This window comes from Chinchilla lanigera, unplaced genomic scaffold, assembly GCF_000276665.1.
Source record: "Chinchilla lanigera isolate Chin_1 unplaced genomic scaffold, ChiLan1.0 scaffold00013, whole genome shotgun sequence".
NCBI lineage: Eukaryota > Metazoa > Chordata > Mammalia > Rodentia > Chinchillidae > Chinchilla > Chinchilla lanigera.
In genome coordinates this window covers 24,599,623-24,611,985 of record NW_004955414.1, presented here as the reverse complement: position 1 = coordinate 24,611,985, position 12,363 = coordinate 24,599,623, and the positions used below count along the sequence as shown (strand labels likewise).

At 36.6% G+C, this 12,363-nt stretch overlaps 2 protein-coding genes across 4 annotated transcripts in view; one reads left to right on the top strand and one right to left on the bottom strand.

The window, feature by feature from the left end:
• Positions 1–12,363, top strand: part of St5 (suppression of tumorigenicity 5) — a 161,713-nt gene that overhangs the window by 20,522 nt on the left and 128,828 nt on the right. The window contains exon 1 of one of the 3 annotated variants that reach the window (XM_013511892.1): positions 12,181–12,275. The exons of the other annotated variants lie outside the window; for them this stretch is intronic. The gene's annotated coding sequence lies outside the window, so the exon portion shown is untranslated. Of the gene's footprint in view, positions 1–12,180; positions 12,276–12,363 lie in introns of those variants that run through there. 3 annotated transcript variants of the gene reach the window in all.
• The window catches only part of LOC102019163, a 60,483-nt gene that overhangs the window by 22,129 nt on the left and 25,991 nt on the right, over positions 1–12,363 (bottom strand). The window lies entirely within an intron of this gene.

The window sequence follows — 12,363 nt, the reverse complement described above, 5'->3', positions numbered from 1 at the left end:
ATGCCATATTGAAGCCTGTGTGTCTGATTTACTCCACTTAACATTATGGTCTCAAAGTGCATCCATTTTCCTACAAATGACTGAAGTATAGCAGAGTAGTACTGCAATGTGTATAAATACCAGATTTTCTTTATCCATAGCTTCCATGATTAGCAATTATAAATTGTGTTGCTACACACAGGGATATGCATACATCATTGTAACATGATACCTTTAATTCTTTCAGCCTCTCCAGCATTATTGGTTGATTTCTTGATGATAACCATTCTTTCTAGACATGAAATCTCAGTGTTTTTTAATGTGCATTTCTTGAATGGGCAGTGATGTTGAGTGTCTTTTCATGTATTTATTGGGCACTTGTACTCCTTCATCTGAGAAGTGTCTATTCATTTCAGTTGCCTATTTTTGGATTAGGTCTTTAAATTTGTGGGGTCTGATTTTTTTCAAGTTCTTTATCTGTTCTAGATATTAATCCTTTGTCTAAGGAGTAGTGTGAAAATTATTTTCCCTTTCTGTAGGTTGTCTCCTGACTCTGTTGGTTGTTTCCTTTACTGTGCAGAAACTGGTTGTTTCCTTTTACTGTGCAGAAACCTTTAAATTTGATGTGATCCCATTTGTTAATTATTGCTGTTATTTCTTGTGCAGCCGGGGTTCTGTTCAGAGTCTTTGCCTGTGCTTGTCTTCAAGAGTTACCTATTTTAGGGGCTGGGGATTTAGCTCAGTGGCACAGCACCTGCCCGGCAAGCGCAAGGTCGTGAGTTCCATCCCCGGTACTGGAAAAAAAAAAACAAAAAAAAAAGAGTTACCTATTTTATCTTCCAGTAAGTTAAGTGTTTCTGTTATAGTATTTATATCTTTGATCCATTTTGATTGTAGTTTAGTGCATGGTGAGAGATACAGGTCTGGGTTCAATCTTCCATATGTAGACAACCAATTTTCTGAGCACCACTTGTTAAAGAGGCTATTATTCCTTCAGCAAAAGGATTTGGCCCTTTTGTCAAAGATAAGGTAGCTGAGTGTACTTGGAGTTATTTCTGCACCCTCTGTTCTGTTCCATTGATTTGTAGGTCTGTTTTGTTTTGTTTTTTTTGCCTATCTACCATGCTGTTTTTATTATGTTGCTATACACATGGATATGCATACATCATTGTAACATGATACCTTTAACTCTTTCAGCCACTCCAGCATTTGTTATTGGTTGATTTCTTGATGATAACCATTCTTTCTAGACATGAAATCTCAGTGTTTTTTATGTGTATAATTGTAGTATAATTTGAAGTTTAATTGTAGTATAAATTTAGTATAAATTTTATACTAAATGTATAAAATTTATGTAGTATAAATAATTTGAAGTTTAATTGTAGTATAATTTGAAGTCTGGGCTTTTGATGTCCTCTGCCTTGCCCTTGTTGCCCAGAATTGCTTTTGCTGTTCTAGGTCTCTTCTGGTTCCATAGGAATTTTAGGATTGCTTTCTCTAGTTCTCTGAGGAATGCTGTTGGTATTTTGATTGTGATTGCATTAAATATGTGTAACAGTTTTGGAAATATAGCCATACTGACTATGTTAATTTTGCCTACTCAGGAACAGGAGATATTTTTCCATTTTTTAATGTCCTCTTTGATCTCCTTTTTCAGAGTACTGTAGTTTTTCATTGTAGCGGTCTCTTGGTTTATTGTTTAGGTTAATTACTAAGTATTTCATTTTTTTTTGATGCTGTTGTGAAAGGTATTGTTTCCCTAATATCATTCTTAGTGAATTTACTACTGGTATACAGGAATGCTGTTGAATTTTGAGTGTTGACTTTGTGTCTTGCTATGCTGCTGAAATTGGTTATTAATTCTAGGACTCTTTTGGTGTTTGGGGTGTCTTCTATGTCAGAGGATCATGTAATCTGCAAATAATGATAATTAGACTTCTTCCTTTCCCATCCATACTGCTTTTTTATTTCTTTCTGTGGTCTAATTGCTCTTGCTAATGTTTTGAGAACTATGTTGAACAGGAGTGGTGATAGTAGACATCCATGTCTTGTGCCAGATTTTAGTGTGAAAGCCTTCATCTTCTCTCCATTTAGTATGATGTGGGCCATTGGTTTGTTATAGATGGCTTTTATCAGATTGAAATAAAGACCTTCTATACCTATTTTCTTTGGGGTTTTTATCTCGAATAATGTTGGATTTTGTCAGATGCTTTTTCTGCATCTGTTGGGATGATCATTTGATTTTGTCCTTGCTTCTGTTTATGTGGTATATTACTTTTATTGATTTGGATATGTTGAACCATCCTTGCATTCCTGGAATAAATCTTACCTGGTCATGATGTATGATCTTTTTGATGATTTTCTGCATTCTATTTGCCAGTATCTTATTGAGGGTTTTTGTATCTATATTCATTAAAGAAATTTGAGTTCTCTTTCTTAGTTGGGTCCTTTTATGATTTTGGAATAACTTTGGGGGTACTGCTTCTCTTTTGTTTTCATTAAAGAGTTTGAGGAGTACTGACATTAGATCTTCCCTAAAGTTCTTGTGTAATTCTACAGTGAATCCATCAGGATCTGGGCTTTTTCTCAGCTGGTAGCTTTTTTTTTTTAATTACTTCTTCAATTTCATTGACTGGTACTGGATTATTTAGGAATTTTTGTATTTTCTTGGTTCAGCTTTGGTAGTTTATATGTACCTAGGAATTTATCTATTTCTTCTGAATTTTCCATTTTATTAGGGTACAAGTTGTCAAAGCATTTACTGATGATCTTCTGGATTTCAGTAGAATCTGTTGTGATTTCACCTTTTTCATTTTTAATTGCATAGATTTGGGCCTTTTCTTATTTTGGTAAGATTGGTTAAGAGTTTTTCTGTTTTGGTTATTCTTTTAGAAAAACCAACTGTGCAATTCACTGACTCATTGCATTGCATTTTTAGTCTCAATATCATTCATTTCTTCTCTGATGTTTTTAATTTCTTGTACTACCTTTGGGTTTAGATTGTTCTTGTTTTTCTAGGACTTTGAGGTACATCATTAGATTATTTATAACTGTTACTTCTTCCTGTTAAACTGTTCCCTTAATAAATATATAAGGACCTTCTTGGTCTCTTCTGATCAGTCTTGGCTTGAAATTCATTTTTTTCTGAAATTAGGATAGCTACTCCTGCTTTTTTTGGGTTCCTGTTGCATGGAATAGTATTTCCAGCCTTTGATTTTTAATCTGTGAGTTTCTTTATAAATTAAATGTGTTTCTTATGTATTGCATGTTGTTGAGTTTTGTTTGTTGATCCACTCTGCTAACCTGTGTCTTTTGATTGGGGAATTGAGGCCTTTCACAGTGAGAGTTATTACTGAGAGATTACTAGCTTATTCCTGTCATTGCATTGTTTTCTTGTTGCTGGTTTCCTTATTTTTTTCCTTTTTGTTTAGCTGCTCATTTGAGCAGATGTAGTCATTCTTTCTGACTTATTGGTAACATTGGCTCCCTTTCTCTCTTTTTCTTTGTTTCCTCCCTTCTTCCCTCCTTCCTTCCCTTCTTTCCTTCCTTCCTTTCTTAGATATCCTTCATAATTTTTTGTAATGCTGAGTTGGTGGTTATGACTTTCTTGAGGTTATATTTGGAGAATACCTTATTTTTTCTTTGAATTTTGAAGGAAAGTTTTTTTGGATACATAAGTCTGGGTTCAAAGTTGTTATCTTTTAGGACTTGAAACAGTTCAGTCTAAGCCCTCCTGACTTTTAAGGTTTGTGTGGACAAATCTGTTGTGATTCTAATGTGTTTATCTTTATATGTCATTTTTTGCCTTTCTCTAACAGCTTTTAAGACTTTTGTCCTTATGATGGACTTTTTTGAGTATAATGTGCAGAGAGGTTCTCTTTTGGTCATGGCTATTTGGGCTTCTATATGTCTGTCTGTCTGTCTTTCTTTTTTTGTTTTTTTCTTTTGGTACCAGGAATCAAACTCACAGCCTCGTGCTTGCCAGGCAGGCGCTGTGCCACTGAGCTCTATCCCTGGTCCCTATATGTCTTTCTTATCCGTATGTTTATTTCTTTCCCTATATTTGGGACGTTTTTGCCATTATTTCTGTAAACAAGGTTTTTTTCATGCCATTTGTGTTGTCTTCTCACTTTTTACTTATTCCCAATTACTTTTAGGTTAGTCTTCTTTGTGGACACTTAATTCTTTGCTAAACTAGTCATTCATGTTTTGTATCATTTTGTTTACCTCATTTAGCTTTTTATTAGTGTCTTCTGAAAGCTCCTGGATCATTTTGGCTATTATTTCCCTTGTTTGGTTGTATTTTCTGAGATCTCACTGAGTATGTCTTTGATCTGTTTTTTAACCTCCTCTGTTATCCTTTCAAGTAATTCAGGTATGTGGCTTATGCTATTCTGCCCCTTACTGATCCCTGGATTAGCTTCAGGAGAGGTGGGGGTTTGGAGAGGCATTTTGTTGACTTGTCTCCCCCATGCTTCTATTGTTTGTATGATTTTGAGCTGAGGTTTGTGGATGCTTATAGTGGAAGACTTTGTTACTAGTATAAAGATCTCTTTAGTTGCTTTTTAGTGATGTACTTTGGGTGTGGCTAAGTATAGTCTTTTGCTTCAGCTCTAAGATTCAACCACTTTGGTTAGTTTGGGTGGGAAGGAAGATGCAATGTAATTAGACCAACAGCTATGTTCTCTGGGGATGTACTGTAGTATTGTTGATGCCACAAAGGTAATCTGAGTGTTGGTTTATTACCATAAGAATCAGTTGTGTACCATCCTTAACTCTAGAGAAGAAATCCACAGTTATGCTGTGAACAACCCAGGCGTTTACTTACAGCTAATATGTACTAAATGTAAGCGCTGTATCTCTGCTAATGCTAGAAAAGAACTCAACAATAATTTTACAGGGTTACCTATCAAACGATTAACAAAGTTTTATAGTTATACTATTAGTGATACAGGTTTGGGAGCAGAGGAATGCAAGAGGAAAAATTTAAAACTTTAGACTGTATGATTCGAGAAGGAGGAGAGAGAAGTGGTACAAAAGATCCAAAGGGAGGAGAAAAATGTTTATAGAATTAGGTAAAGATAAGAAAAAACTGATGAGAAATAGAAGGTAAAAGAAAATGAGTGAGGGCTGGGATGGGGTTCAGAAGTACAGTGTTTACCTAGCATGTACAAGATCCTGAGTTCAATCCCCAGTACCACCAAAAAAAAGAGAGAAAAAAAGAAAGAAAGAAAGAAAGAAAGAAAGAAAGAAAGAAAGAAAGAAAATTAAAAGAAGGAAAAGGAAAAATAAAGAAAAAAAGAAGTAAAATAAGAAAAAGAAAAAACAAGGAAGAAAGACAAAGAAAAATTCCCCAAGTCCCTATAAACTGGTGAAGAAGAAAGAGGGAAAGGAAAAAAAAAAAAAGAAAACAAAAGCAAACCAAAACAAAAAGAAAACTAAAAGCAGCGTACTTATTCAAAAAAACAACAACAGCCCAACCCCCTGAAAAAAGGCAAACCATAAAAAGAAAACCAAAAGAAATTTCTGAGTGATTTTGAATGTGTGGTTTTCTTCCACAGTTTTGGAGCAGTGTCCAAGTTGAGACGTGTCCGTATTCACGCTAGCAGATAAAGAAAACAGATCTGTGTTGGATAGGGTCATTAGCAGACAGTAGGATGAGGCCAAGGGCACCATTGCTGCAATTTTCAATTCCAGAACAATTCAGGCTGAGCCTGGCCTCTGTCTGTAGAGGTGGGGCCTGTGTCCTTTAGCTTAAACCCTCAGGGAGTTTCTTTCCAGCCTGACCCCAGCTTCCTGACCGAGGTTGTGTTTCACCCAGTCACAGTGGGAATATAACAGTGGGAGCCCTGAGTTGAAGCCATCCTATGGTTGCTCTGAGTCCTGGGTTCAAACAGTCAGCCCTACCCTGGAATGGCATCTAACCAAGCATTTCCTCTAGGAGATATGGTGGGTGCTTGGACTACAGCCACCAGCTGTTGTCTGTCAGAGGACTCGCATGGGAGCAGAGTTCTGTAGTTGCATCACTGTGTTTCTTTCTGAAGCCTTCTGGGGTTCCTCAGCTTTGATTTTGTCTTTGTGGATTGGGTCTCCTTTTCCCATAAGCCACAAGCTGGGAGCTAGGGAGAAAGTGCACACTGTCCCTTCCCTTCTCCGTGTTGTGTTCTGTCTCTTCAGTTTCCTGTCAGATCCTTCCAGGTTCCTGGGGATCTGCTTCTCTCTTTTTTACTTCCCCAAGCTGTTATTTTCCAGTGTCTGGATTCCAACTCTTGGACAGGCTGAGTTGTTGTTGCTTACCACTCTGCTATTTCTCCTATCATTTCTCGACAGTTTACTCCTATTAAACTTTTAATTATAGATTTTAGGCCATTTGTTGTAAGACTTCTATTGTTTGTAGGTGGTTCTCTGGCTGCGTTTCTTTTCATGGTTGTCATCTTGTGTACCTTTTGATCTATTTTGTTTCATTTAATAGTATATTTGTGAGCCAGGTGTGGTAGCTCACATCTGTACTTCCAGCACTAGGGACATTGAAGCAGAAAGATTGCTACAGGTTCAAGAGCAGCCTGGTCTACATAGTGAGTTCAAGGCCCGCCCGGAATATTTGATAAGATCCTGTCTCAAAAAATATATTTCTGTATTTTATAACTTTTTCTATACCATCACTTCTATTTTGATTACACTCATGTACTCATTGATTTTATCTGGACCTAGTATTTTTACTGTCTCTTTTTCATTGTGATAGTCTATTTCATCTCTTTGAGAATCAGTATCAGCAGTTCTGTAAATTGGATAACAGAATTTGAGCATTTACTCTGAGGAAGGCATTCTATTACAGGCATTAGCTTTTGTTCTTCTTTTCTACTTTAACATGTTCCCACTGGCTTGAACTGCCATAGGCATGACTGTCCCATCACATAGCTTGTACCGGTGGTGGTAGAAGTGATACAAAATGCATGGGACAGTCATGGTCATACATGTACACCAGGGATTCAAGCTGCCTGGCAGCAAGAATTACAGCCCCTTTGTGAGCGTGTCCAGCTGTTTATTCCCCTTTAACTATTTACACCTTTTTGGTATTTATTCATTGCACACTTAAACTGTTTTTAGCTTCTTTCTTTTGAAATTGAACGATAATTATCCACAAATAAAACTAATTCATTATTATGTTTTAATATTGATAATGCTGTTGATTTGATGGGAGACACACATAGACCAGTGCTTTTCAGATGGGAGAAGTTTGCTATATCCTTGACTTCCTATGTCAACTTTCCAGAAGTTCATCTGTCTGAAAATACCAGGCTCTTCTTGAGCCTTTCTATTTGTGTGAAAACCTTCAATTTAACAAATAAATGCATAATTAGAAATATTTTGAAAGTGAATGGGTAAAATCGTTCTACAGGTCAGATGGTTTGCAATTCTTGCTTTTAATGAAATTTTGAGAATTGTCAATTGGTAGATGTTTAAAAATAGTTTTCAATGAGAAATCACTGTATGATTTGTGCATATAACTCTGAAAGAGCTCAAAGATTGACTGATACAGCTATAGCACAATTTATTTCATTTCCATCTAGTTATTTACGTGCACAAAGATACTTGAGGCCTGCAACTATAAAAATAAAAAATTAATGTATATCTAATAAAATTTCACTTGTAATCTTTGATAGTATCAATTTATAATGTATTTATTTTCTTTTTTATTAATGCATATTTGTTTTAGGGAATTGGTGCATGCATATAAAATGTCTTGATTTTTTCCAATCCCTTTCTTCCCTTTCCCTCCCCCGACCCCCTTCCCTAGCTCAAAGAGTCTGCCTTCTAGTTTTCTGTCATCTCACCTTTATTTTATTTATTGATTTATTTATAGTTTAGGCTTCTTACATAAGGGAAAACTGATACTTAACTTTCTGAATTTGACTTACTTCACTTAGCATGATGGTGTCAGGTTCTATCCATTTTCCTGCAAATAACATGATTTCATTCTTTGCTATGGTGGAATAATATTCCATTTGTATATATACTGCATTTTCTTTATCCCTTCATTTGTTGATGGTTATCTAAGCTATTTTCAGAGCTTAGCTATTGTGAATTGGGGTGCTATAAACATGAGCATGCATATATCATTGTAGTACAATGTCTTTTATTTTTTTTCCCAAATATACCCAGGATAGATATAGTTGGGTTGGGTGGTATTTCTATTTTCAGTTTTTTTTTTGAGAAATCTACATGCTGATTTTCATAGTGGTTTTACTAGTTCATATTGTCACCAACAATGTAGAAGTGTCCCCCCCCGCCCCCACTCTCACCTGCATTTATTGTTTTTTGTATGCTTGAGAGCCATTCTGATTGAGGTAAAATGGAATCTCAAAGTAGTTTTGACTTAAGCTTCCTTAATGGCTAATGATGTTGAGTATTTTTTCATGTACTTATTGGGCATTTGTACATCTTCTTTTGAGAAGTGTCTACTCAGTTCATTTGCCCATTTTTTTTATTGAGTCATTTGTTGGGGGGGTAATGTTTTGAACTTTTTATACATTCTAGATACATTAGTCCTCTGTCAGAAGGATAGCAAAATTTTCTACCATTCTATAGATTTTCTCTTGACACTGTTCATTGTTTCCTTTGCTGTGCAGAAGATCACCAAATAAGTGATCCTATTTGTTGATTCTTGACATTTTCCTGTGCTATTGGAGTTCTATTTAGGAAGTCTGCATTTACCTATGGCTTCTAGCATTTCCCCTATGTTATCTCCCAGTAGTTTCAAAGTTTCTGTTTTTATATCTGGGTATATGATCCATTTTGACTTGATTTTAGTACAGGTTGAGAGCTAGGGATCTAGTTTCAATTTTCTGCAAGTGGGTCTCCAGTTTTCTAGCACCATTTGTTAGAGGCTGTCCTTATACAGGGGTGATCAAAATATATGGTGAATATTTAAGTTTAAAAATATTTATTAAAGTAGAAGACATGTTGCTATTAACACGTTCCTGCTGGCTTGAACCACCAGTAATACATGTATGACTATACCATAGGTGGCTTGTACCACTGGTGGTACAAGTGGAGCTAATCACTTTTATCAGTCTTCTTACTAATAAAATTAATAAAAAGCAGCCTGATGGGACAGTCATGGATGTAGCACTGGTGGTTCAAGACACATGAATTATGGCCCCATCATGAATGCATTAACCCTCTAAAACACCACCATTAGCTTTGAACACACTTATCCCATTGTTCTTGCTGCTGTCTGAAGCAGTTCTGGAAGTCCTCTTTTATGAGTAGCTTTATGAATTGTAGTTAGAAAAAAATGGTGAATGTTGCAGCTGAGTGCCATCCAATGGAAAGCCAAGCTTATAAAAGCTTTAAGGTGTCCTCATCTACCTTATTCACTGGGTCTGCAACCATGTGATTTCTGGCTCTTCTCTAATGCCAAAATGACCATAAAAGGTAAATGTTTTGAATTGATTTAGGACATTAAATTAGCCATGGAGTATAATTAAAGACACTTGTGAAAGAGTGCTTCCAGAACTGTTTCAGAAAGTGGCAAGAACGATGGGAATAAGTGTGCTCAAAATGTGGCATAGGGAGTTAATGGCAGTGTATCTTTTACTGGGATAAGATTTTTAAAAGGTTTTAACATTCACCATATTTTTTGATCACATTAAGTATGTATTTGGCCTCTTTGTCAAAAATCAGATGGCTGGCATGGAGTTGTTTCTGTGGCTCTGTTCTGTTCCATTGGTCTGTGTGTCTGGCTTTGCATCACTATCATGTTTTGTTACTAGAGCTTTGTAATATAACTTCAGATCTAGCTTTGTGACACCTCTAGCCTTGCTCTTTTTGCTCAGGATTGCTTAGGTTATTCTGGTCTTTTCTGCTTTCATAAGAGTTTTAGGATTGTTTTTTCCAGTTCTGACAAGAATGTTGTTGGTGTTTTCATCAGGATTGCATTAATCTATACATTGCTTTTAGTAATACTGCTACTCTTCTGATTCAAGAACAGGGATATCTTTCTGTTGTTAAATGTCCTCTTCAATTTCTTTCTTCAGAATTCTATAATTTTCATTATAGAGGTCTTTTGCCTCCTTGGTTGGGTTGATTACTAGGTATTTAATTTTTTTGAAGCTATTGTGAATAGAATTACTTTCCTGATTTATTTCTCCCTGGGTTCATTATCAGTGTATAGGAATGCAATTTGTGTGTTTATTTTGTGTACATTATGATTTGAGCAATTGCATGATGATAATAAAGGAATGAAAACCTACTTCTTCTGAAGAAGAATCCTATTTTTAACATTTAGAACTTACAGGAGAATTAAAAAAATTTAGGCATATATATTTATGTATATAAATATATTGCAGAGAAGTTTCATAGGTTGAACAATAGATTTTGAAAAATAAATACTAGAATAAAATTCTGAAGGAGAAAGTAAGGCAGAATTAAAATTTCAAGGAGAAAAGGAGTAGTATAAAATTCATATTTTTAAAGAAATGATAGATGTTCAATCACTATGACATTTAGATTGTGTTTGATCATTTGATTCACTTGAGAGTGCAGTGTAGTTTAAATATTGATAAAATGCCAGTATTCTTTGCCTTTCCATTTCCTTTCCTTTCTCTTTCCTTTCCCTTTTTCTTTTCCTTTTTTGCTGAGGACTGAACCTCAAGCCTCGTGTATGCTAAGCATGTGCACTGACAAGAGAGACATCCTCGGTCCACAATGCCAACATTTATAATATGTCAGAAACTATATCTCTACTGCTGTTTATGATGCAAAAATTGAACCATTAACTTATGTATGTGGAGGGTAATACATTTCAAAAAAATGTTTTTAGGAGTATAGCAGCGCTTGACCAGAGGAAAGCCAGGGATGTTAGGAAAAGGTGCAAGGGAAGTCCAGGATCAGGCAAAGCCACCAGAAGAGGAGCTTAGGGAGCTGAATCTTGAGGGATTGTTGGAGCTGGCTAAAGCAAAACAGAGGTGGAAAGGCATTCCTGAAAGAGGGAACAATATCTTTAAAAAGTCTGGAGGTATAAAGAAGGACCCAGAAATTTTGGGGAAAATGGCAGGAATGGCATGAGCAGGATGGTAATTTCCAGCTGGCCTGGCAGTGTCTTTTTGTGGCCTGGAAAGGGAGGCCCTGGAGGTCTGTGGAGGGAGCTCTTGCCAAGAATCGAGCGTGAGAAAGTGACAGCAATCCATTAAGGGTACTTCCTTCTCAGTGGCTGTTTTCCATATTAATAATCATCTAGGCATTCTTACAAACGTAGAGATTCTTACTTACTTTCAGCTAAGCGAGGAAAATGAGGCCCTGTGGTAGTCTGTTCTTTTACAGATACACTGACTGAGATTAGCCCTATAGAAAACACTCAGTTTTAGCCGGGCGTGGTGGCTCACGCCTATAATCCCAGCACTCAGGAGGCTGAGGCAGGAGGATCATTGTGAGTTCGAGACCAGCCTGGGCTACAAAATGAGCTCAAGCCCAGCCTGAACTGCATAGCGAGACCCTGCCTCAAAAAAAGACAAAAAAAAAAAAAAAATACTCAGTTCGTCATTTTTGACTGCAGTTTTGGAGTTGAAGTTGAGATCCTTGGACCAGTAAAGGATACTTGTCCCGATTTATGAATTTGTTACATGAGAAGCTTTTACAAGTTTTAAACATTAAATCAAACTTAACATAGGCATTTACAAAATCATCTTTTTTGTAAAGAACACTGCTGTATAAGCTTTCTCTATTCCGGAAGAGGTAGTGCATATGGTTACGCTTCTGGCTTGTTGAGTGTCTGAATTTCCTTGCTTTCATGCAGTGGGTGCTATGAAGTAAGGCTGTGTGGAGTCCTGAAAGAATTGATGACACTTTGTTTTGCCCATTTTTTTTTTTTTTTTCTGGTACTGGGAATTGAACTCATGACCTCGCGCTTCCCAGGCAGGCGCTGTGCCGCTGAGCTAAATCCCCAGCCCTCACTTTTGCCCATTTGGAACATTTGTTCAGCAAGATGATGAAGACCTGATGCAGTGTTTGTGTAGAGTAGGTTGAACAGAGTCCAGAAAGAAACCATCAAAGGGTTGATTCTGTACCACACAGAAACACGAGGCGGTTGGATGAGTACTTTTTCCACATTTTCATATTTTCCAGGATGACACTGAAAGCCTTGCCCTTAGAGAACCCTGAGCCACCTAATAATTCATTCCTCCAGGCTCTTGAGAGGAAGAAATTTGTGCTATTAAATAGATACCCTCGCTCTTTCTTATGAGAGCCAGGAAGGGAATTGAGGGCAACCATGGGAATGTGACCAGAAAGGCAAGGTAAGGAATGCTTGCACCACTTTGATTTTTGTAGGGGGGAATGTTGTATTTCATGTCATTATTTCCAACTCTCTCTGTCTCCCCCCCC